This window comes from Prionailurus bengalensis, chromosome C1, assembly GCF_016509475.1.
Source record: "Prionailurus bengalensis isolate Pbe53 chromosome C1, Fcat_Pben_1.1_paternal_pri, whole genome shotgun sequence".
Taxonomy (NCBI): domain Eukaryota; kingdom Metazoa; phylum Chordata; class Mammalia; order Carnivora; family Felidae; genus Prionailurus; species Prionailurus bengalensis.
The window spans coordinates 46,711,298-46,732,544 of record NC_057345.1 but is presented as its reverse complement, the minus strand read 5'-3'; the positions used below and the strand labels follow the sequence as shown (position 1 = coordinate 46,732,544).

At 42.1% G+C, this 21,247-nt stretch overlaps 1 protein-coding gene across 10 annotated transcripts in view; it reads left to right on the top strand.

Annotated features, from left to right (window-relative positions):
- The window catches only part of DAB1 (DAB adaptor protein 1), a 1,144,406-nt gene that overhangs the window by 788,624 nt on the left and 334,535 nt on the right, over positions 1-21,247 (top strand). The window contains exon 1 of one of the 10 annotated variants that reach the window (XM_043575097.1): positions 15,002-15,130. The exons of the other annotated variants lie outside the window; for them this stretch is intronic. The gene's annotated coding sequence lies outside the window, so the exon portion shown is untranslated. Of the gene's footprint in view, positions 1-15,001; positions 15,131-21,247 lie in introns of those variants that run through there. 10 annotated transcript variants of the gene reach the window in all.

Below are 21,247 nucleotides of genomic sequence, written 5' to 3'. Positions count from 1 at the left end.
CCTCAGCTTGCCAATTCTAAAGGGTGGGCTCTAGCTACGTTCCTGGGATGAGGCAGAGCCCCTCCAAGCACTTGGTTACACATTAAATCTTTTTTAAAAAATACCTGTGCACGGGCCAGTTCCAAAGCCATTACATCGTTGTCTGGGGGAGTGTCACCCAAGTATTTTATAAAAGATCCATAGATGACTGTACTATGAAGCCAGGGTTTGAGAGCTACCCAGATAGATCCTTGGGGTGGGGCCAAGCTGTCCCATCTGAGAGGAGAGGCAGAGTGTTGGAGTAGGCTGGGCATGAGGAAGGAATCAACTGGGTCCCTAGGGACTGGGTCTCTAAGCTCTTTGCAACTTAAACATTTAATTTTTAATTTCCAGATAAGGCAACTCTGAATTTATTGAGCATAATTGGAAAGCTGATTTACTCTGGGATAAATTTCTTGTATGTCAAATATTAGTAGCATGGTAATTGTAAGATCATTCACTTCTACCAAAACTTACTTTCCAGGCAAGAAATAATACCTTTCTTAATATAGAAGCCTACTAGAAATTAATACAGGTTTACATGTTCTTGATTTGTCAGTGAAGGCACTGAAATTATGAAACTGTGTCCTCTTAGGCGATCTATATTATAATAGCTTCTGACAAAAATGCTTATCCTTTCCTAGGACTTTTTTGTTTATTCTTTTCTTGTTTACTTTCCTGCTAAAACATTTAGCTTTATCATCGATCATAAAATAATCCATTTGTTCATTTATTCAACAAATGTTTACTGTTTAAACAAAGTTTTTGTTGGTTGGTTGGTTGACTTGTATGTTTTAATTTGTCGTGAGCACACTTAGCATGCCTGTATCGGCAAATTCAGATTCCAACAAAGGGACCTATCTCCCTGGGTGTACCATAGAAAGGCTTTGCCATCAAGAATTTTACTGGCTTTTAAAAAAAGCACACCCTTCTTTTATCCCTTTGGGATATGCTTCCTGGAAGGGTCTGAAATAAGGTTAGAAAATTATATCCAATTGTTCTTTAATAATCCTTTAAGTATCTTCTGATCCACATTTCAGAATGGTGCCAAAGATACGTAATTTGCAGGGGGGAAAAAAAATTAACCTGAATTTTATAAGAACCTAGAGATTATATTCTTGAAATATGTTCATGCTTATGTCAGTGGTCGGGGGGAGCCCCCCTCCCCGATTTATTCTGCTTGGACCAGAATTTGCAGTTCCTTGTTTCTTTTCATCCACTTTTGCTAGTAGTTTCCGGAAGTAATTTTCAGATGTAGAAACAATAGATCATAGGTAAAGGAAGTAGAGCATAGGCAGTTGGGAGGTACAGAAATTTACAAGGTTGTAGTCTCTTCACACTGCTTCACCCTGCTTTGCGCTTATAGCTGCTGTGCTCTCTTCTCTTTCATTTCCCATGAAATACAAATACTTTTCACTGAGGGGTTGGGGGTTGTACCAGGACTGCTTCTGTTATGTGTGCATGGGTGCACGTGTGCACATGCATAGTCACGCACACATACTTTCTTTTCTCCCTTCCAGGGACTTGTATATGCCCTTAACTGCTCACTTGGCTTATCAGCCCAGTTATGTGTTGTTAAAATTTTATCACTGTTGAGCATCATTAAGGGGTTGTGGAAGCTGGTCGGAGGACACAGAGGGGTGAGCAAACATACTAGCAGCTGAGTATGTCAGTCAGCGGGTGTTTTGATTTATGTTTTTAAGGCAGCCATGGAAGGTGAGAGAGATGATTTTTTGCTTGTAGAGAGGATGAACCCAAAAGTGTATTATATATTCACCTTAAAGGTCACATGTATAAGCAGAAAGAGTTCTTGAGGACATTATTGTATTATTACAAGATAATCTCCTATACATACTGTGTATTTGGCACTCTGAAAGCAAAATGGTATTTTTGTCTGGGCTCTTTAGTCTTGATAGAAAAAAAGAACAGGAACTTAAATGTATTTTCTTGAAGGCAAGGTCTGTGAAAATCCTTTTATGGAGCTTGTGTGCCAAAGCATGCTGTGTAAAGTCAGCCGGAGGTCATTACTGTTTTTACTAGGTGATTATATTATAAATATGACTTGGGCCTCAATCATAAGCAGATCCTTTATGTGTGTTTCTGAACATTCTGTCTCCAAAGTGCTAAATTCCAAATTGGAATATTGATTGTCTGATGCCTGAGTTACAGCCTTCCTCAAACCTTGAATTAGGCCTCAGGGCCCATGTGTCTTTCTGGAGATAAGTTCTTCTTGTAAGTGGGAGATGTGAGGTCTTAAACAGAGGGCCCCACAAGGTGGAAAACCAAAGGCAGACTCAAGCACCATTCTCCCCCAGGTGAATCGGGAGATATTAAACACACCATTTTATGACATATATAAAGAAATTGTCATAATTTGTAAATGTCCCTGAATTTCCTCCTGGGTAAAGCAAACATTAATGGATTCCTGCACATGTTTATTATTTTCATGCAAATTCAGTTGAATAGTTTTTCTTCCATTCTGTAGGTTTTTTTAAACTTAACCAGAGGCTTCTAAATGTTTCCAATTCTATAAATATCCCTGATTTTTAAAGTTTAACCGTATTATTTTTAGAATGGTCAAACACACCTTAGTCAGGATGTCTCAGTTTCAGTACCATTGACATTTTGTGCCTTGTAGGATGGTTAGTGGTGTGCCTGGCCTCTACAGGGTAGATGCCAATAGCCCCTCCTTCCACCAGTTGTAACAAACCCCAGATGTCTTCAGATGTTGTCCCCTGGGGAGTGAGAGAGACCCCGACCGAGAATCGCTGCCTTAAAGTGTGTTCAGTCAAGGCCCTTCAGCACTCTAAGGACAGAATGAAGTGAATCTCGTGAGTGTGTAAAACAAGAGGCAAAGGCCAGCCTCACTGTGGCAAATGCTTGTCCACACAATGACTTCCCCTCTAGGATGTCAGGGGAGGGCAGGGCTGTTTTTTTGCATCCCTGTAGCCTGGGACTGCGAGCCAAGTCATGGGTCCCCAGTTAGTTAGTATTTGTTGGATGAATGAGAGAAACCAATTAGCTGTCATGAAATGTATATACAGCTTCCATAAGTGTATGCTTTTAGGTATTTATATATGTATGTTCATAAATATTAAGTATGTATTTCCATAAGAAAGACTGAGAGTCTTTGTTATTCCTTTCTACCCCAGCGTCTGAACAATAGGCACACAGCAGACATTTCAGTAGATGTAGATGGATGGCTACCTGGGTGTAAAAAGTATATTAAAATGATGCATTAACAGGACATCCATGGTCGTATGCCATGAAAGGTACCTTTTTGTGGTGATTATAACTGTCTGCTGTTGGATATGGGATATTCCACAAACGGGCATCCCCGAGCCCTGTTTACATTGCCTCCTTTGAAGGTCACGTTTGTTATACTAGGTGTCCAGGTCTAAGGAGGCACATTGGTCTCTTCGAATCCACACTGGCAGGAGGGACAATGTTCCGGGTCCGTGGGGGATGAATGATGGTATTTTATATATCCCCTATCATCATAATTGTACATGTAGCTGCTTCTTATTCCCCAAACTCCCATGGCTGCCCTGCCAGAGCTATGACTGGTCTTAACCAGGATGGCTGTATTCTGTACGCCTGCATTCAGAGTTATAAAAAAGTCAGAGGATAGAAGCCCTTCCCAAGATTTATGCTGAAACAGCACAAAAGTTTAGTGTTATTGGAAGGTGTTTGAAGTCACTTTTAAAAACTTGAGATTTAAATTCATTCTCTAGGCTTTTGACCACCACAATAGTGTGAATTTTAAAAGGACCATAAAAAACATTTACAAGGTACAGTGGATTTCTAGGTCAGGATTCAAAGCTTGCAGAGGAAAGTGGAATTAAAAGGCGCTTCAGTTAAAGTCAGGAAAGATGGTAGAAATGACCTGCTTCAACCTTCTCGATTTACAGATGAGGAAACTGGAAATCATTGGGAGATTAAATGACTTGTCCAAGGTCAGAGATTTTTTTCTTGTCTTTTAAATTTCTCTCTCTCTCTCTCTCTCTCTCATATTCATTTTCCACCCCCTCCCAATAAAATTAGACCTGGATTTACAAGCACAGATAAACAATGGTTTTCCTAAACCACAAAACACTGGACCTGGCTATGGTAACTTAGAAATAGTCAAGTACAACTATATTCTTTTACTTTATGAGTAAACAGAAATCCAGAGAAGGGTTATTGTGCTGTAGAAAAATTTTTAAAAGCCAGTGTTCGGCAAATCTGCAACTTGAATGCAGTTGTTCTTTGTGTTCAGCTGTCCTTTTGCATGCAGCTTTCTTGTGATTCGATCACGCCCTCTCCTGATGGTACCCATTCCTTCATTTATCAGCTGACATTTCCTAAGCAGCTGACGCATGTTTGGTAACAGGACGCAGCAGTTGGCAGGACGTGATCTCTGGCCTCTGGAGCTCACGTTTTGGTGAGGAAACCAAACAGAAACAAGCAGACAGTGTTTGCTGAGTGTAGTGTTAGAGGCAAGAAGATGGTGTTATGGGTCTGTAACTGGGGGCTGTCAGTGAAGCCTGTCCTGTCAGTGAGGTGACATCAGGCAATATGATAGTCATTGGTCACTGCAGACGGAATGTTGTTCATCACAGGGGCTGAGATCAAATGCTGAGCCAGGGAGAATGCCTGGAAAGAGGGCTGAGAATAGTGCTAAAACATGGAATAACAGGCTCCGGGATTCAAGACTTGGCTCCAGGATTCCTTAGCTGGATGGTCTTCTTGGAAGGTTCAGAGCAGAGCCTTAATTTCATCCCAAGCCTAAGTCCAGAGCCCAGGCTTGGACCCTGTACTGCCTCTGGGAGCACAGGACTGTTCTGAGAATTCAGTGGGCTGTTAACAATCAAAGCAGGGAATTACACGCTGTATAAATGGTAGTTCTACAAAGAAGATTTCCTCTGTGTTCACTTTGCAGGCCCACGCATGGGACGTTCATGTGTATCACTCATATCTCTCATCCACAAGTTTTGTGTTCATGGTGCATGGGTAAACTATGAGGAAGGAAAATGTTTATTAAGAATATTAAGTACTTGGGCATGTAGAGGAAAAATGTCTTTTCCTGACTTTTCAGGGTTTTTTTGTTTTTCTTAAATAATTTGTATCATCTCAATACTGTTGGGTACCAACCCCAGAGGGAGGGTTGGATCTCCTTCTTGTCCATCCTTCATCCCATGGTTTGTTGGGTTTTTACTCCCATTGATTAAGCTCTGTCTCTGTGCCAGCCATTGTGATAAATCTTCATAGCAATTGTAGCAGGGATGGGGAAAGTCAAGGCCTTATAGACATTGCCCAACTAGCAAGGGGAGGAGGCAGGGTGCAACACCAGGTCCGTGGAGCTCCATCAGCCAAGCTTTAACCATTAAGCAGTACTGCCTCAATTTTAGTTAATTCTTTTGGGCATGTTCTGGCACAGTGGAGCAAATGTTTACTTTTGTAGATTCCTAAGTGGCATCCTTTTACTCCCTACTTACCTATCCCTCACCACCACCACCACCCCCCACCCCCGCCCCGATGTGGAACCTTTCTCTTTGTGTGTTTCCAGTATAAACCTTTTGCTAGATCTGTGCGAAGCAGATATACCCCTTGGGTAAGTTTGCCCATGTTCAGTGGGCAGGCAAATGCGTGGCGTGATACTTAGACCTAAACTTCCATGGTTTCTTTAGGTAGGTGCCACTTGGGGAGCATTTGCTGTTTCACTGATGTGATTCTCACTGCAGTCTGCTGCGGTGGATGTTACTGGCTTCATTTTCCAGAGCAGGGGCTGGAAACATGCAAACACAAGACTGACACCAGTCCTACAGTCTCCAAATCACAGGCGCCCAACCCCAGCAAGTCCCTGGACAGATGTGTTTCTTGTGTCCCCTAATGAGGAAGGCACCTAGGTCTCATTGGAAACTGTCTTTGAGACTCTTAGGCTCTTGGTATTTTCCATAGTACTGCTCTGTGTGACCTTTACATCATCATTTTACATTCCTGGGCTACATTCTTCCCATCTCTTCCCAGAGATCTTCAGAGTAGCATTGGGTTAAGAACACAGACGCCAGAGCCAACAGCCTGGTCCCGGCTGTGTTGCTCCCCAGCTGTGTAATGTTGGGCAAGTTCCATAATAATTTTCAGCCTCAGTTTCCTGTCTTTGAGGTGAGGATAATAACAATACCAACCTTTGGAGATTACTATAAAGAATTAAATAGGAGTTCATTTATGTAGGTATAATGCTTAAAGCAGTATCTGACATATGATAAGCTTTCTTTGTCTGTATTAGCCACTATAATTATGAGCCGTTATTCTTTACTTTGCAAACATTTGATGAGCTGCTGCCATGTGCCACACAGTGTGCCAGATAATGGGGTGGTGACTCTTTCAGCTCTGATGCTCAGTGATGGATGTAAACAACGAAACCCTCCATCATTGAGGGAAGCACTGTGTGGTTAGCTTCAGGGGACTTTGTGACTGTCTGCTTACAAATCGTTATGTGTGAAATGAAAAATGCATTTAGCTATTACTTTCTTTTACCCATCTTGTTCACGTAGGTGGATTGTATTTTACTACCTAATTACGAGTAATGGAAAAAAATGGAAGGAAACACATTTGTAGCTTATGTGTGGATTGAAGTTTCTTGAGAATGGGAAACAAACTCATAAACAGCAGAGACAATAACACTGTTTAAATTAGAAAATCCGTGGATATCAGAAAATGGAGTACCACCATTTTGCTATTTGGGGTTGGGAGAAGGAAAGCATCCTTGGGGGAAAATTGATCTTGCAAAGAGCAGGGCACATTTGGATATGAAAATTATATGCAGACAACCATATTAGCATAGTCCTATCTTTTTGTACACCTTTCCACTGCTACACATATGAGATAAATTTCCGTACCTCATGCAAACCAGATCAAAAGGGGATAGATAAACTGAAGAAGCTTAGTATATATTTTTTGGAACTAGCATGTAAATACCGGTTTCTCCTTGCTTACGTTTTATAGAATTTAGCCAGTCATGCTAGAAGGAACCTGAACTTCAGGGCCAGATTCTAGACTCCTCCCCTTTTAGTTATAAATTCCTGGACAACCTGGGGAAAGTAATTTTCCTTCCCCTGTGTACCCAAAGCCTGGTGCGGTAGGAAGTACATGGACTTTGCAGTCAAAGACACCTCCTCTGGCTTGTGGCCCTTCCTCTTTCCTGAACTGCTCAAAACCACAGTATCCTTGTCTGCAAAATGAAGACAATATGACCTGTGTTGTCAAGCCATTATGGGGTTTAATAGTGTATCATGTATTTGGTTGGAATGCAGTACTCCTTTTTTATTACAATGTCAGGTCCTTTTAAGACTTGTTTTTTATTGTGATACGTAGAATATGTTCAAAAGAGTTTGTGACCCTTATGGGGACAATTAATGAGTAAGAATAAAATAAACATAAAATAAAAACCCAGGTATCTACTCCTTAGACCATAAAATAGAATTTCATTGGTCTCTGAAATCTTCCTAAGGTCTCCTCCTTGACAGCATTCCTCTCCCCACCCCTCCCCAGGTAGCTGTTAGCCTGAATTTCATGTTAATCATTTTCTTAATACCTTTGTATAGGTATCCCCAAACAGTTTCATTTTGTCTGCTTTTGAACTTTATATAAATAGAATCATATTGTACAATATTCTTGTGCCTTTGGTTCTCACTATATGTACTTTAAAGCTTATTTATTTATTTTGAGGGAGAAAGAGGGAGAGAGAGAATCCCAAGCAGGCTCTGCACTGTCAGCACAGAGCCTGATGTGGGGCTGGAACCCATGAACCATGAGGTCATGGCCTGAGCGGAAATCAAGAGTTGGATGCTTAACTGACTGAGCCACCCAAGCACCCCTTATTTTTAATGGTTAAGATTGCTTGATATTGATACACATACATATAGTTTATTTTCACTGCTTTGTGGTATTTTGTTCTAAGAGTATTCCTTTATCTCCTCTAGTAATGGGAGGCATTGGCTGGTTTCCACTTTTGTCCTGTCATGAAATATGTTACTATAAATATTCTTCTATTGCTTTGATTCTTAAGCTGAAAAAGTCTTTATAGGCCATTTAATCTGATAACTTGTCTCTGTCTAGCTGTTTTCCTGTTATATAAGACAGCTGAGGCCCAGGAGGGCAGAGGGGATTCCCAAGGTTTCCCAGCTAGAAAATGTCAGTGTAGGGCCAGTAACCAAGGTCTCTTGTCCCAATTTGGCTCTAGACCACATGTTTGATGGTTCGTCTTTTGATTTTAAATAATTTCCCATGCTACTGATGTTATAATTTTGGAGTCTAGATTTGGGCTAGCTCTTCAGTACTCTCCTAGAAATATACTTGGCATTCGCCATTGAGATGATTTTCTTCCCATCTCCAAAGTTGGGGCAGTGTTGGTTTCTCTCGGGCCCTTTCCCTTAATGCTGGCCCTGGGCACACCCTGTGGCTATGGACCCACTGAGAAGTTTCTCCTCCCTTCAGCAATTGGTGCCTCTGAGACATATTTAAATCAGGAAAGGAATCAAAATAGACCCAAAATGGCCAGTGGGAAAACTGCTGAGGAAATAGGATCTGAATCCTTACAAGGCACTTTCTTAGGAAATGTCCTTTTACTATAAATAGGAATGGATATTCAATTTTAGGCCCCCTTTAAAAAAAAAAACCTCTCAAGGACTGAAATTAGATTTGAGGCTGATGGGATGAATATAGGGTGGGGTGATTCTGTGCTGTGCTAAGACACGTCTGAAAGTTTGGAGCAGCTGGTGCAGTAGAACAGCTGAGCCACAAACAAATATCAGCTGATTAGAGCACTTCTTATTTCTAGATGCCCTGGTTTGTTAACTCTAGCGTTTGGCTCACTTGGAAGTTCTCTTCCCGAAGCCCCTCAGCGTCTCATCCCACTGTACCACTGACGAGCTGTGTAGCCTTGGGCAGCTTGTTCCTCTTTTGGGCCTCAGTGTCCTGCATCCTAACACAGAAGAAGTAGCTGATACTTAGGAAGAGCTTATAATGTGCCAAGCACTGTCCATGGATCATCTTGTTGGTTTGCACAACACCATGCTGGTGGGGGAGCTATTATACCCCCAATTTTTTTTTTTAATTTTTTTTTCAATGTTTATTTATTTTTGGGACAGAGAGAGACAGAGCATGAACGGGGGAGGGGCAGAGAGAGAGGGAGACACAGAATCGGAAACAGGCTCCAGGCTCCGAGCCATCAGCCCAGAGCCTGACGCGGGGCTCGAACTCACGGACTGCGAGATCGTGACCTGGCTGAAGTCGGACGCTTAACCGACTGCGCCACCCAGGCGCCCCTATACCCCCAATTTTATGAGGAAACTGAACAGTAAAAATTGAGGCACAGTTGGCCCACCGATCCCCATTAAACAGGGCATTTGGAAACTTGTTCTGGGAGAAACCTCTTGGGGCCTCCATCCCTCCTACTTTGAATCGGGAACTACTGTATATTATAGGTGCCCCCCCTTTCCACACACCTTTTCCATCACCGACCCTGGCCATCGCATCCTCTGTTAGCTGCAGGGGAGAATGTGGCTGGGATTCTGGATTCTGGATGTGCATTTCTCTGGAGAGTGTGTCCAAGGTTTTCATCAGTCTCAAGTGGATGTGTCACCTCCAAAAGTTTAAGAACCACTGACTTGGATGTTAAAGTCACTAGCACAACAAACCTATGACAACCCACCATTTCAAGACAAGAAAATAGATCCACTTTGCTTATGAATGAATAAACTTTCAAAAGCTCATGGTGATTGCTTTTTAATGACCTAACCAAATATTTTGAAGTTGTGAAACCACATTGGAAATTCATTGTAAAGATATTTACCAAAGAAACAAAAAAATAGTAACCTGTCTGGTGAGTTACACTGTGCTCAGTCCAAATATTTCACCACTGTGCCTTTTCACTGAAAGCTTTTGAAGGACTTGGAAACAGCTTCTCATATTACTTATTCAGAGATGGCGATAGACACCCTAACAGGAAAAGATAAAGGATTGCACGTGTGTGGCATGTGTGTGTTTATGTGTTTGTGCGCATGTGCATACATACATTTTGGGTGGGTCATCAGTTCAGTTAAACATAAATAAAATTTGGTGTGTTGTAGTTGATGTCTTTGAGGAAGTATAGGTATTGCCCCCCGCCCCCCTTGGTAAACTGCAACAGGTATTATATTAGTTGTTGAATGTTAACAGTAATAAATGATGACTGGCTCACACATTTATTGAGCACATATGATGTTAGGCTTTCTTTTAAGGACTCCACATAGATTACTATAATGATGAGAGCTGCTATTTAAAGTAGATACAGAGCTACTCTGTCCATTTTACAGATTGAGAGTATAGAGGTGGGGCCGGGCCAGAATATGTCCAATTAATTCTGATGGCAGGTGTCTAATATGGAGCAAATTAATGTATTCATGCTTTGGCATGACCTTCATTATAATTGCTTAACTCTGAGACTGTTGCCGCTTTCTGCAAGGTCCAAGGTGAAGGAATCAAACATTGATTAACTGCCTAATACGGAACGAGTGTCTTTACATATGTTATTGGTTCTTCAATACTATCCCATGCTTATATTTATCATGGCTCTTCTCTGATTATTGTACCATTACCTGCATGACTTCCTCTTTGGTGATTTTTTGCTTTGGTAACAAGCCACCCCCACATTTCAGTAGTTATCCAGGCTGTCTGCATCTCTGCTTAGCTCTTTTCCAAGAGTCTTTTAATTTTAGGAACCCAGGCTCTGGGAGCAGCCTCCTGTGAGCCATGTGATCCTCATGGCAGAGGTCTGAAATGTGAAGTCTGTTCAGTTCAGAACAACATAAGTGCATTTAAAGTTGCATAAGTGCATTTAAAGTTTCTGCACCTTATGTCCGCTCCTATTCCGTTGGCCAGACCTAGTCACATGGCCAAACTCGATAATGGGGCAGGGAATATTCTTCATCTCTCTTGAGGTGCAAAAGGCGTGGCTGAATACATATCTCATTGGGTGGGATACAGGTAGTTGGGAACCATAGTTCTGTGTACCACCTTCAAGTGTTCCTAGAGCTCTGTTTTTATTCAAGAGAAAACTAAAGCCTAGAGATGCTACGTACATGCACGATAACATGATTATGTGATTTGAACTCGTCTTTCTATTTCATGTATATGCTCTTTTCCCCACCTGGTTTCTAACATCATGTCTTTCTGCTCTGAAACATATACTTGGTTCTTGGGACCTGCTGAGCTTTATGTAATTTACCAGAACAGTGGTACGTTCACGTGTCTGTGACTTAGTACATGATGTTATATGTGTAGTTGCATTTTTTTCTTCCTATGCTTGTAAATGCTCATTTCTTTCTGAGAACTCATGACCTCGGAAAGCATTGTTTCTTCGAGGCTGCTTTGGGAGCTCTCTGTCACTATTCCATGATGTCCTCTGCTGCCATGCAGTGCTGGTCCCTCTTCATTTTAGTTGTGTGGGGACTTTTCTCTTCTCCTGACTAGACTAGGCGTTTCTGCGAGACAGGGGGAGAGCGGCTGCTTTTTACTGAGGGATCCCTACAATGGGTACAGGAAAGGTGTTCTAACTGTGCATTGGGATAGTAATGATAATAAGAAACGAAGCTTTTGTACACAAGAATGGCACTTGCCATTGTATGGTCAGTAATCTTGCATTTCGTGTGCACGTCAGGTCAGCTGGATTTAAATCACTCCGGAACAAAGGGCCTGGGAAATCAGTCCCCTATCATGACTCACATGTGTTCCATCTACATGTTATTCTTTCTTTAAAAACTCAGCAATTTTTCGACAATGTGTTTCCAAAGTGATTTTTATCCCTCCATTTTCAGGTATAAAATAGGCTCCAATTATTCTCTTTAATTAAGTGGTTTTATTTTATTAATTGTTTCTAACTTACAGAATTCCCTAGAGACCCTTTACATGTTTCCAGATGAAGCCGGGAAGAAAAGCATATTAATTATACACACAAACTCCTTTTGGTGAATTAAGCATGATGCACAGTGAACATGAAATGACTGGCCCTCCTGAGCTATCAATCTTGTCATTAGTGATGGCTTGTATCAGTAGTATTGACATGGGCTTATCCAAATTGGATTCTGCAAAGAGTCATTTTAATTTTGCACAAATGTAAGAAGACAAAGTAGTTTGAATCCCATTTTTTTAACCCTCTCTTTTGCTGAGTGCCTGGAGCGTCTCTGTTTGTAATATCAATTTAGTATTTTATAGCGCTCTAGTGTTTGTAAAACACCAAATGTTACCTGAACATGTTACAAGACAACCCCGGGAGATAGCTGAGTTTCACAGGAGAAGAATTGAGCCTTTGCACTTAAAGTCTATGCCTCAAATCAAACCAGCCAGAGTGCCTTTTGAGTTGCTAGTATAGTTGTTAACATCTCTGAGCAGGGATATGGGTTGAGTTGTGCCTGAGCCCCTTTCGTAATCATTTTCTGTGGACAACTAAAAGGAAATTCAGATATGTGTATATTGTTAATTCACCAAGCATTGTTTGGGTACCTCTTATATTCTAAGATGTGCCAATGAGAATATATAACATTTTTTAACAATGTACTGTGTGCCGGCAACAGTTCACTGAGCATTGGCTCAGTGAATCTTCATAGTGACCCTTTGAGGTAGTAGGGGCATTATTGTTCTCAAAGTGCAATTGAGGCGGAGAGAGATTAACATGTCAGAGGTGGGATTCACACCTGGAAGTTGGGCCCTGGATGCCAGGCTCTTAACTCTCCACCTTACTTCTTCCCCAGCTATGGGATCCTTCTGTTAAGATGCGTATGGTCTACTGTGGTAGGCAGTCAAAATGTCAGAGCAACATTCTAATTTGCTATGGTAGCTGTATGATGGTGTCATGGAAGATGATCTCCAGTCCTCCCAAGAAGCATGGATACATGGCTTGAGGAGCCTCACTGGTCACCGCTAAGCTTCAGTTCTCTAAACTGCAATGATTGCAAAACACATGACATTCCCAGGACTTCTTTCTCTCTGAAAGGAGCTTCTTGTGGTGCTTAGAATATGCTAGGGAAATTGCTCACTTTCTGACTTAAAGAGAGAATTCCTTGGGTTGATGGTCTAGATTTCTGATGAATCACAAGTCATTCTTTGAGCCCCTACTGTGTAATGGATGGAAAAGTCCTTGTTCTTATGGCCTTCCCAGGCAGGGGAAATTGATATGATATCAACAAAGCCAGAAAGCAATAGTTGAAATTTATTGAGGACTTCTTACATGCCAGTTACTGTTCTAAGTTCTTTCCACAACTTTTTATTGTAACTACATTTAAAGTAGGCATTTCACTGGCATTCTGCAGGGAGTTGAGACTGGGCATGTTTTTTTTTTTTTTTTTTTTTTTTTTTTTAATTTATTTTTTGGACAGAGAGAGACAGAGCATGAACGGGGGAGGGGCAGAGAGAGAGGGAGACACAGAATCAGAAACAGGCTCCAGGCTCCGAGCCATCAGCCCAGAGCCTGACGCGGGGCTCGAACTCACGGACCGCGAGATCGTGACCTGGCTGAAGTCGGACGCTCAACCGACTGCGCCACCCAGGCGCCCCGAGACTGGGCATGTTTTAAGTGAGGTATCCTCTTTAAAGACAAAGTCTTTCCTCCAGATAAAATGCTGAGATGATTGAGTTTTTGCTGTCTTTAAAAAGACCATATTGTTCCACAGTATTCATGGGATATTTACTACATGCTAAATAGTTTTCTGTGTCCAAAGGATACAACAGTGGAGAGACTAAGCTCCCGGCTCTCAAAATGAACCTTACATTTTATTAGAGGCAGATAGACAATAACTAAAATTTAGTGAATCCAGTACTGCATGGTGACAAGTACAATGGAGAAAAAGTAGCAAGGGCGGCAACTAGGAGTGGGGTTGCAGTTTCAAATAGTGTGCTCAGGCAGGATCCATGTGCACATTTATGGAGGTTTAGTTAAAAATCTAGTCACCACCACCACTTCTGCTTAATGCCTATTGTTTATCTTCATTGCCTTCATAAAATTCCTAGGTACGGAGCTTCTCATAACAGGGGCTTGCCTACCTCTCCAGACTCATTCCATATCACTTTCCCATAAACGATGCTTCAGCATCATTGATCCACCTACACTTCCTGGAGAACGCCACATCCTTTCATCTTCATGCCGCCGTGTGTGTGTGCTATTGCCTATGCTGGCAGCACATGGCCGCTTCATCTGGGAAGCTTGTGGGAACTCACTCCCCAGTATCCCACTGTTTCACAGCACCGTTATTTTATTTCACACCATGCTGAGGTTGTCTGCGTGTGGGTGTCCCCCTTAAGTAGGCTGTGATTTCTTCCATCAGGAAATGATTTTACTTTGTAAGTGCTTAATAGATGGTGGAAGGAAGGAAAGTACATAGATAAGTAGAAAGGAGGAGGAAAGGATAGGAAGATAATCCAGAAGGAAGCTAGGAAATGAGGGAGGGAGTTGCGAAGAAAGGGAGGAAGGAAAAAGGAGGAGGAGGAAGGGGAAGGGAGAAGGAAGACATGAGAGTTCTTGGATCAGGCATGACAAGATCAGAATTGTATTTTAGAGACATTAATCTGGGCATTGTGGGGAGAGAGATGTTTAATCCCGGCACTCATCTGCCCCATGTTAGCAGATCTTTTAAAGTTTTATTCTTTGGGTCAGTAAGACGGAGTTTTCCATGGCCCCTATGACTTAACTCTGCTAATAGAAGAAGGGACGGCAGGGTTGAGGGAGGAATATGCCTCTACAAACTTCTCTCACCCCCCCGCCCCATACTGTGATGAATCATGGAAGTCTGATTGAAAATTCTAATCACAGCTTTGCTGTCCTTCAGACCCCAGCCGTTGACAGTTGATTCACTCCTTTTCATGCCTGCTGCCCCTCTCTAGTTATGGTAGCTCTTATGCATGAGTCTATCATTAGCAGACAAAGCATGATGGATTGGCTAGGGTTCCCTTCATCCTTAGAACCTAGGAAATGCTTCTTTTTTCAGACTCTCAGGGCCCATGTGAGACATCATCATGAATGAAAGAAGAGAGTAATACAATATTGGATGTGCCTGTTTGCTGCCACTGTTTAGAAAGAGAATGATGCATTATGGGGAATGTAAGTATATGGCGTGCATCCCACCCCCACCCCCAACCCAGCAGCAACTGATGCAGAAAACCATCGATCCCAATCAATGACCAAACTGAGTCTGGCGGTTTCATTGAAGATGCCCCGCCCCTTTGAAAATCAGTGTAGTCAACAATTTCTAAAATTGATTCTCAAAAAGAAAAATCAACCCACATGAAGTCTTTGGATTTTTAAATGACATAAGATGCAAAGGGATTAGGATTGATTGATTTTTATCATGGAAGCGGGTTCACAACTGTTCTCAAATCTGTGGTCTCCCTGGATATGAAGCTATGAATGTCAGCCAGATACTAGTTTATTTTATTTTTAATTTGATTCTTGGGCCCTGAGTCTGTATTTAATGTTTCAGTGAGCAAAACAGTTATGTTTGGCTCCAGTGAAAGATTGATAGAAGCGATTTTCAGATGTGGAATCAAAACAGAGTGGAAAAAAAAAGTCACGTTTCAATAAAATGCAGTACTTGGAGGCATCATGTGGTCTCATAATAAATGAATTCATGGCACAAAGTTGACACATCTTGAAGGAGAATTTCTTTTAAAAATTTGAGGTGATTCATTTTTATGATTAACTGTGGTAAAAACAATTACTAGAGAATTTTTAAATGAAAGGAAAAGCTTTGAGGTGTTTATAGATAACACCCGATTGCCTTCATTTTTATACTTTGCCTCATGCAAGCTATGAAGTTGTGTGTTTGTGAAGTTTGGCTGAAGGGCCCCGGAGCTCCGGGGGGTGCTCATTCATCCCGGGCTTCATCTGTTATTTATCGTTTGCAAAAAGGAGCATCCGTAGTGAGAGGTCCACTGGCTTTGGACTCAGACCTGGGTGTGAATAACTCGGCGTGACCTCAAGCAGGTCACCTCACTTCCTGGTGTCTCCCTTTTTGTTCCTTAAATTGTGACAAAATGAGATAGAAATGAATGCTGAGCATCCAGCATAGCATATACTCAGTAAAGGGTAAACAACAACAACAACAACAACAACAAACAACAACAACAAAAAAAAACAATGGCAAACATACAGTGTATTCATTTTGCCAACACTGATGGGTATTTACTGTATAGTCTATTTGAAACTCTGTACTTGTTGTTTATACAAAGGCTAGTCATGAATCTCAAAGATCTTATAATTCAGAGAGGAGATACATGGGTATATAGGGATGGAAAACCATAGGCAGAATAGGCTAGAAGACAGAGTATCTTTCTTCTTCACCTTGTAATCTAGTGGAGTGCCTGGTTCATGTGAAGCACTTAGAAAATACCTACTGAATAAATGGGGTAGAAAATACAAGGAATTGGAAGGTAAAAATAGCCACAACAGAAAACCAAAACCCTGTGTATTAGTTTTTCCTGTGTAGTTCCTTTCTTAGGGTTCTCCAGAGAAGCAGAACCAAAAGGATGTGTGTATATATAGAGAGAGATTTATTATAAGGAATTGGCTCATGCAGTTATAGTCTAGCAAGTCCAAAATTTGCAGTGTTGGCCAGCATGCTGGATATCCAGGAGAGCCAATGGTGCAGACGAAGTCGGAAGGCCATCTGCTGGAGAATCCTCTCTTGCTTGGGGAATCTGGTCTTTTTGCTGTAACTAGGCCTTCGACTTATTGGGTGAGGCCCACCCACATTATGGAGGACAATCTGCTTACTCAAAGTTCACCAATTTAAATGTTAATCTCATCCAAAAACACCCTCCAAGTTGACATATAAAATTAACCATCATACCCTGGAAGTAATTAATTTTAAACAGATGCATCAAAAAAGCTCTAAGTTACTAGAATGTCTGAGTTTAAATCTTCCTCCTTCAGTTTCTATTTGTGTTATCTTTGGGCAAATTATGTAATTCCATGCCTTGGTTTCTTTGCCTCTAAAATGGAGGTAATACTCGTGCCTGCTCCACAGAGTGGTTGTGACACTTAAATGCAACATTGCAAGGTATTATGAGTGCTCCATATCCCAGAGCTGCTATTGTTAGTAAACCCTAATCAAGCCTAGACCCTTCATGTTTTAAAAAAACGTTATTTTAGGCAGAAGTATTTTTAGATTAGCATCAACATGTTTTATGTTGCCATTTAAGTATTGATGGTCATCCGCTGTGCTGAAGTCCTTTACGTGCATTTTCTGATGTAATCTTGATCAGGAGCATGACATTAGGTATATTATTGTGCCTCTTTCTAGATGACACATGGAGGCTTAGAGGGGTTAAATGATTTACTCCATGTCATACACAGAGGAGTGGAATGGGTCTCCATCAGAATTTTCCTAGTTCGTTTTCCACCTCACCATGTCTGTGTTGTTGGATCGGACAGAGTCAACCGGGGCTAGGGTTGCTTCCTCCTTGCATTTGGCAATACGTCATTTTAGGAGTTCAAATTTGATAGTTTCCATTTCATGCACAGGCACCGCAGGTACTCACATTTTACACTTAGCTTTGATTCTTTCTCCACTTTGCTTCATTTCCTTTTTGATTGCTGCTAGACCCCCTAGAAAATGACAGGTGCAAAACATGCCACGTTTTATGTGCTAGGTGGCCAAGTAGTTATTTCTGAGTAGGGAGAAATGACAAATATGCACGTGTAGGTTTTTATACAAGCTCAGTGTCAGCAGACTGGGCTCTTTGCAGCTGAATGGCCCCATGAAAGTCAATGATGGCCTTAGCTGAGTTCTGCTTGTTTTTACTCACACCAGGGGTCTAGTAAAACTCAAGTTAGTCTCTGCTCTGGGAAAATCACATAAGAAGATATGTGTGTGTGTGTGTGTGTGTTTATATAATGTCTGTTCATATGTGCATATGCATGACCCTTTAGCCTGTTTCCTGCCTACGTTAACAGCTAACTGTTATCTTTATCCTTGTTATCACTTTATATAATTGGTGTGCAGGATTCCTGGCAATACCTTAGTGGGCTCTTGTCTTTTATGCCTCTGGAGGCCTGAGCTCTTCTTTTCTTGAACGTTCAAATCCCTCCTTTATCTGCCTGATGAACTCCTACTTATGCTTCAAAACCCGATTTAGGTGTCAGCCCCTGTGAATAATGCCCTGCCTTTCCTTTGTGCCTCCAAATGAGTTCCTTTCTGTTTGGTGACTCCCCTTGGACTTACTAATACCTCTGTTGTTGTCCTTACAATGCTACAATATAATTATTTCTGAGCATGGAGCCTGGAAAATGTAATGGTTAAGGGAGAGGTATTTGGAGTCTGAAAAATTGGAGTTTGGGTCTCAGATCTGCTGCCTACTAATTTTTGAAAGTTGAACAAGTGACAACATCTTTGTGAAGCCCAGTTTTGTCATTTGTAGACTGCAGATCATAGTGCATCTGTCTCTTCATAACATTAAGAAGATGAACATGACGCAGCTAGCACGGCACCCAGACCATGGTGGGTGTACAGGAAGTGGGGTGTTGGCGTGATCACCTCAGTACGCTGTCTGTTCTGCCTCATTCTGGCTCTGTGAGGTCAGGGGCCTTGGCCTGTGTATTTCTGTATCTCTGGCTCCTGGCATGCTCAGGAAATCTCTAGGAAAGGCTAAGTGAGTTGAATCCATAGAATCAGTTTACAAACCCACAGGCTGTGGTTTGCAAAGTTTACCAGAATCATCCACTGAGAGGCCTTTCATTTTACCTCAGTGTTAGTGCGTGTGACTGCAGCAGATATTTTCCTTTGAAGGCACCTGATGCCAGATGTTTTGACTTTGTGTGGAGTCACCTGGAATTTGGGATTTACTTCTCTTTCATTCCCAAGGTCATTGTCCCTTTTTAGTACCAGTCAGAGGTAGAGGCATGCTTTTGATTGGCTCAGCCAGACAGGAACTTAGAGCTACTGCCTCTTTCCCGGAGAAGCATCCAACAGAGGTGATCTGAGTACAAAGAAAACTTATTCCCTCAGGTCTCCACATTGTGCTTTTCCTGTATACATTTCACCGAACACTTAACACAGTCAAACAAGCATTAGCATGTGGCTGGTTATTACACAGCCTTGAACCTACGGGAGACATCAGCTCTATCGATGGATGATAATGGCCATCAGGGAAGTCATACTGAGTGATGGAATCAAACAGATCTGTGTTCACATCCCAGCTGTGCCCCTTGGAAGCTGGTGGGACCTAACGTCCATCCTTAACCTCTCTGTGCCTCACTGTCCCCACCAATGAAAAGAATGTCAGACTCATGAACATGGTTACATGACTTGATAGATGCTTCGCAGATCACAAGACTCTGTGTGGTAAATTCTCCATCAAGGATAGCCAGCCAGGGCAGTGGTTCAGGATGATGTGCCAGCATGGGCTAAGAGAAAGAGAACTGGGCTCTTGGCGATGTGGCTGTTTAAGGAGTTAGGTCCATTTGTAAATATCCGGGCTAGTTCCACTGGTGTAGAGACGAAGTATTCTCTGCCTGTCATTTCTTGCCCATGAATAACTGCGTCTAAGGATAGCTACGTGATGGTGAGATTCCACAGACATAATTGTCGAGGAAAAGAGGCTTCAGTCAGTATTTTAGTCATAAAAGTGTATCCCTATGTGGTGACCCTTGGACAAAATACAGATAGATGTAATTCATTTTTGTTCATACCTTTTATTTTTGTTTCCCCTTAGGAGGGAAAATCCTCCCTGTCCTCTGAAAGTAGCTGATGCAAAGCTCCTGTGCAGTGACTGAAGTAATGCATGTTGCTTTTTCCTGGAAGGGCCTAAGTGGTACGACTATATGTTAATCATCAGTCCTGAAAGGTGTCATTTAGCAGCGGGGGAAATATGTTACTCTGTGCATTAATGGAAAAGAGATTATTTTCAAACATTTCAAAGCCCTGAGGACCCTCTTCAAGGAATTTCCTTTTTTTTTTCCCCCTCTTACCCATTTAGAGAAAAGGTGCCACAGCTTTCCATGATTTAGAAATAGGGCTTTAAGTTGAGCGGAGGAAGCTTAATGTCAGAAAATTAAAGGCAGAATGTGTGATGCTCAGGAGGTGTGGGTGCTGCTGTAGCCTCATGCACAGAATCCTGGCACATGAGACAAAAACAGGTTTCACCCAAAATGTGGTGGTTATTTTACAGAAGCAAGGTCAGGGAGGGATCAGTGCCGACGTGTGATGGTTTGGGATGGAAGATAGATATCTCAGAGCATGAAAGAGAAGTGAAAACAAAGGAAAGTTTCAGAAGACCCAGGGTCATGGATAAAGAGGCTTGAAGGGAGGCATTCGGGTCGTTCGAATGATGGGGAGGGTCCGGATCGCTTACCCAGAACTGGAGGGGCTGAAGGTTTTCTTTTCCAGGTGGGAAGGAAACGGGTCTGAGTTTTATGTTGGCTCTCGTGGACTTTCTTACAGCTGGCTGGACTGACCTCTGCCCCTGGGGCCTGGGGAACAGTGTTGTGGAAAAACGCAGGGGCTTGGCCAAGGGCAGCAGCTGTGGTTTCTTCTCTGGAGAACTTTAGAATGTTACCGGAGAGAGAAAAGAACCCAAACCACTGGTAACTAAAAGATGCATTTCCAGAGGAAAAGAGCCAAGTGACATGGGTCAGGTTTGCAGAACTGGTTTAAGTCGGGCAGGAAGGAGAGAGTTGTCTGCAAATCAGATATGAGAAGACACCGTGGAGAAGGCATATTTGCATAGGGGGAGAAAGGTATTCAAGTTGGTTTCCTTGGGAATTTGCTGGTTTTCGTTCTTGGCTCTGGCCAGGGGAGTGATGTGGGGAAAGGTATGTCACCTCCCTGGGCCTCAACTCCTTCACCCACACAGGAAGCTGATGAAGCCTATGCTCCGTGTACTTTCGAGCTACCTGAGGTAGGGACACCTGGGTGGCTCAGTCAGTTGAGCATCCAACTTCGGCTCGGGTCATGATCTCGCAGTTTGTGAGTTCGAGCCCCACACCAGACTCAGTGCTGTGAGCGCAGAACCCACTTCAGACCCTCTGTCTCCCTCTCTGCCCCTCCCCTGCTTGTACTCTCTCAAAAATAAAAATAAAAACATTAAAAAAAAAAAAAAGAGTTTACATGAGGCAATAGTTACAAGATACACAGTCCTGGGCCTGACACATTAAATATTAGTTCCTACTTCACAGCTACTCTTCAAGCATTTTGCCACCACTTTCTTTCTTTCTTTTTTC